Source organism: Sturnira hondurensis, unplaced genomic scaffold, assembly GCF_014824575.4.
Source record: "Sturnira hondurensis isolate 20B ecotype Veracruz unplaced genomic scaffold, ASM1482457v3 Scaffold0020579, whole genome shotgun sequence".
Lineage (NCBI taxonomy): Eukaryota > Metazoa > Chordata > Mammalia > Chiroptera > Phyllostomidae > Sturnira > Sturnira hondurensis.
In genome coordinates, this window is record NW_028093210.1 from 2,666,711 (window position 1) to 2,672,082 (window position 5,372).

Genomic DNA, 5,372 nt, shown 5'->3' on the forward strand with positions numbered 1-5,372 from the left:
CGCCCCATCCTGCAGAGAATTGCGTCTGCGCAGGCGTTGGCGCAGGCTCAGAGCATTTGGGGAGGTTTGTTTCCCATCTTCCTCCGCGGCCTAGGCGCGAGAAGGAGCGCGTCTTTGGGTGGCGTGAGGCTTAGCAAGGAGGTGCGCCGCGGGGTGTTTTAGAGAGTTGTGTGGCCGCAGACCTGAACGGTGGCTGCGGTTGCTGCAGCGGCGTCCGGGAAAGCCTGTTAAGTGTTGAGGAAAATTCGGGGTGAGTTCAGGACACCGCCGCAGTTTTAAGTTGAATTTTGGGTCCACAACGATATACACAGGATATTTGCATATTCAGTGGTGGCACTTCCAGCACACCTGCCAGAGGAACCAACGAGTAAACGGAGGGAGGAGGAATTTGGAGGCGCACCAGATGAGGCTTGACGGGGAGGGAAACCTTCCTTTCCGGTGATGGTAGCGAACAGGTGGAGCCCTAGAGGTTGGGTGTTAGCTGGAGAGTCATCCTGTGCGTGACGAGGCCGAGGGGATACCCACGGTCTCCAGTCTGGCTGGAGGGGTTCGCCACTGGCCACCATTTAAGGTAGTTTACAAATCACATTAAGGTTTTGGACTTCAACCTGGGGTCACTGGAAGCCATTTGAGATTTTGATTTTAAAGAGTTTTACTTGCAGTGTGAAAATGGATCTGGAGTAGCAAGACTGGAACCCTGTTAGGAGGCCATTATAATCTAGGTGAGAAATGAGGGTGTCCTGAATTAGCAGTTGGAATGTCACACAAGGTATTTTCTCTCTTACACACACACTCCTCACTTTAATCACTGAAAAGGCCTAGAAGCTATGGCCAATCCGGTACCAAAGAACATTCCTAGCATCAAGATTGTGGTTTTCAATGACAATTTCCCACTAAAAGAAACCAAGGTTTCTTGGAAAAAATGCCTAATTCCAAGTGTGGAGATGGGAAATGAATGAATCTAAAACATCTTGACATACCAGTGAAGGAGTTCAGAACATGCTACTCCAAAACAAGCAGGTTTGGCATATTGATCATTTCAGTTAAAAGGACTTGAACACAGCAGATTCAAAAAAAAAAAAAACACACAACACTGATTTTTCCTCTTTTTCTCAAAACAGGAGATGAAATTCCTGTATGAGATAGTAAGATACTTGAAACACCATGACCTAAGTATGTGTTAGAATTTGTAGGTTTCTGGCCAGAGCCCTGGAATAATGGAACACAGAAAGAGTAAGTTTGGAGGAAAGAGAATACATAGAGGTTTTTAAAATATGTACAATTCACATACAAAATTCACCTTTTTAAAAATGTATGATTCAGTGGTTTTTAGGACATTCACAAAGTTATGCAACTGTAATCACTGTCTTAATTCCAGAACATTGTATAACTCCATTTTTAACTGTACAAATAGAAATCTTTGTACCATTAGTATTCCCCCTAACTCTATCCCCTAGCAATCACTAATATACTTTCTGTTTCTGAGGATTTGCCGAGTGTGTACATTTTATATAAATGGGTTCATTCACATGATATGAGGCCTTTTCTGTCTGGCTTTTGCTGAACATACTGACTTTAAGGTCCATGTTGTAGCGTGAATCAATTTATTTCTTTTAATGGCTGCATAATATTTTCTTGTATGGCTGTACCACATTTTGTTTATTGTCAGTTGATAGACATTTGAGCTGTTTCTGTATTCGGCTATTATTAATGATGCTGTGGTGAACATTCATGTACAAGTTTTGTGTTTTTAGTTCACTTGAACATACACCTAGGAGAGTAATTGCTGGGTCGTACTACATTTGGTTCTGAATGCTGAGTGTGAAATGCTAATAGAACTTTCAAGACCTATTTCTTTTAATTTTTATTTATTGATTTTAGAGAGAGAGACATCAATTAGTTGTTCTACTTATTTATGCCATTCATTGGCAGTTCTTGTATGTATGTGCCCTGACCTAAGATGGAACCAGCAACCTTGGCGTATCAGGATGGCATTCTAACCAACTGAGCTACTCAGGCAGGGCCCAAGAGCATTTTCTCTATGAAGGAGTTTAGGAGATGTTACTTGCTTTTGGAAACCTAAGTTAGTTTGTAATATAATTTCCAGTTGATTGGATCTGTTAGCACAAGAGTTGTAGGCAGCACAGAGGAATAGGTGGGGTGAGGTGTCTCATGTTTAGAGGCAGAATTTTAATTTATAGTGGTGCCTGAGTGACAACATAGGCCAGTGTCATTGAAAGAAGAAGGTATTACATTTCTGGAGAGAAGAGGCACGCCACACGGCAGGATGGTTTTGTCCAGGAGGCAGAAGCAGGAGCTAGGGGAAAGCTCAGGTCAGACCCTTTGTTTTGTGAGAAAGGCAAGGCAGGGCAGGGTAAACTTTTTAGGACTAGGTATTTTGAGTAATTTTGGCAGGTCTAGGGCCATAGGAGTTGTTTCTAGTTGCCATGTACCTGGTCCTGGGATGATTTAGGGCAGGGGTAATATTTGCTTGATCTGTGAGACTTAAAGGAGTTGATTATTCTGCATTTGAGAAGCTGCTTCCAAGTAAGTTGATTACTATCTTTAGGAATTAGCCCTGGAAAGGGCAGTCTTCCCACCAGCAAGATTTTTATGATGTCAAAACATAAGATACAGAAAATAAATTTTTTTAACATGATTAAAGCACAGGGATGTGTCTGCGATGATGTGCAGGACAGTTGCAAAGGTGGCACTTATTTTTCTCCAAATTGAAAATTAAGGACCTGAGTCCAATTTAGGATTTAAATCTCTTAAGAAGTGTGTAAGAAAACCTTCCTCTTCTTCTGCAATCTAACCATAGAGGTTTTTTAAAATTTATTTATTTATTTATTTATTTATTTTAAAGACTTTTAAAAAATTTATTTAGAGGGGAAGGGAAGGAGAGAAATATCAGTGTATGCTTGCCTCTTGTAGGTCCCTTGCTGGGAACTGGCGTGCAACCCAGGCATGTGCTCTGACTGGGAATCGAACTGGCGACCCTTTGCTTCACAGGCCTGTGCTCAATCCACTGAGCTGCACTAGCCAGGGCCCATAGAGTATTTTTTTAAAGCAAAATAAGTTAGCTGAAATGTAGAGAAAGAAGTGCTCCTTAAACCTTAACATTTTCAACTTAATTACCTATGGAATATTTTAATCTGGAAATGCTTAGACACCACCCTTAGACCTGCTGATAAATCTTGGGCAGTTTCCAGCCTGTGTCTTGAAAGTTTTGCAGATGATTTTCACGGCTTCTAGATTAGAGAATAGTTGTTCACTACATTTAATGAATACCTGCTGGACAAATCTTGTAAGCTAAATATAAAAGAGATGTCAAAACCTGGGTGAGGAAAAGCAGATCAAAGTGGTGGGACTTGTTAGGTGGCCACCGCGACGTGAAGTCAGAGCTCCGCTGCCTCCTCTGATCTGTTCAGTACTCACCGTCACTGCTCAAGCTAATCCAGAAGGCGAAGCTGGCAGAGCAGGCTGAGCGCTACGATGACATGGCCGCCTGCATGAAGGCTCTGACAGAGCAGGACACCTAGCTGTCCAACAAGGAGTGCAGCATGCTCTTGGTGGCCTACAAGAACATAGGTGGGGGCCACTGGTCCACCTGGAGGACCTCACACAGGAAGTTGCAGCTGATTGAGGACTACGGGGAGAAAGTGGAATTGGAGCTGCCATCCATCTGCACAGCAGTCCTGGAATTGTTGGATAAGTATTTAATAGCCAATGCAACTAATCCAGAGAGTAAGGTCTTCTCTGTATTCTACTGTGAGATACTGAGTAAGCCAGAGCTTGCCTGCACACTGGCTAAAATGGCTTTGTTGAGGCCATTGCAGAACTCCATACACTGAATGAAAACCCATACAAAAACAGCACCCTCATCATGCAGGTGCTTAGGGACACCCTCACATTATGGACATCAGACAGTGCCAGAGAAGAATGTGATGTGGCAGAATGGGCAGAAAACTAGCTATATACAGGGTGTTGTCCTTCTTCCCTCCAGAAACCTTTATACATATCTCCATTCCTTATTCCATTTGGATTTGTCAGAGCAAAGAAACCCATTCATGTGTATGGAATCAACTGTTTATAGTCTTTCCACACTGCAGCTTTGGGAAAACTCCCATTCCTTGATTTGTGTTTGTCTTGGCCTTCCTGGTATGCAGTTACTGCTGTACAAAAGTATTAATAGCTTCATTTCGCATAAACATAAGTAACTTCCAAACACAGGACTAAAAATGTATCTGATATTAAAGTAATCTGAACCAATTCTGCAAATGACTGTTTTGTATTACTGTGAAGATATGAAAAGGTAGTTAATTACAGTTTAAAGAGTGTTTTACATAACTTCTTAATTTCTACATTCTCTCCCTTGCTCTTCTTTGGGGGCTTCCTTTTAGTAGTAAACAACTTTTCCTTTGGGTAGGAATCCAGAAGTATTAGATTGAATGAAAAAGCATTCGACATTTCTGGGCTAGGAGTCACAAATTGAAATGCCTCCTGTGTCATACACAGTGGAGGGCTTGTATATCTGTAGCAACAGGGGGTTTCCTTCTTTATTCTTCATTTGCTGCTGTTTCAGTTGACAGCTTCCCTTCTTAATAAAAGTTCACTTAAACCTCAGGAAAAAAAACTGGGTGAGGGGTATTTGGGATTTAGAATGAGACATGATTCTTCCCTTTAAGGAACAAAGTTCTGGGGCAGCTTTCTCTTTGGGCCAAGGTCAACCATGGGAGCCCCTTTGACCTGGACCTTCTTGTGATTTATCTTCAGGAGAGGTCTGAGGTTCACACTGTTCCACTAGAACTAGGCAGGAGTCACTCAATGTGACTAAACTGAAGGAGGTGTCCAGAAACAATGTTATTAGATCCATGTTACTTTATTGGGAACACTACATGTTTCCCGCCAGCATTTGTGGCCGAGCTGCACTGCCAAAACGCGCAAGCCAGTAACATGAAGGAACACTTAATATATTAAAAAGTCAGGATTGCCCTGACTGGTGTGGCTCGGTTGAGCATTGTTTCATGAAATAAAAGGTCACTTTCAATTCCCGGTCAGAGCACATGCTTGTATTGCAGGTTCACTCCCTGGTAAGGGTGCATAGGAGAGGCAACTGATAAATGTTTCTCTCCTTGTCTTTCTCCTTCCCTTATCTTCTCTGAAAATAAATCTTTTTTCTTTTAAAGGTTAGGATTATCCTTATGTCTTCCAAGGCTTCTGATAAGCCTTCAAGGCTTCCATAAGCCCTCTGGATGCAGAGATGTGTGAAAAAATTAAGACAATGTATTCCAAGTAGAGGCTCTTTCCAGGCCCATAGCAGTAGATCATTTTTGGGGTCCAAGGGAAACAAGCAAAAATTGAATATGCTA

At 42.1% G+C, this 5,372-nt stretch overlaps 1 pseudogene; it reads left to right on the forward strand.

The window, feature by feature from the left end:
• The first annotated feature begins 827 nt into the window (after positions 1-827).
• On the forward strand, positions 828-4,236 carry LOC118975798 (14-3-3 protein theta-like; annotated as a pseudogene).
• The last annotated feature ends 1,136 nt before the right edge of the window (positions 4,237-5,372 follow it).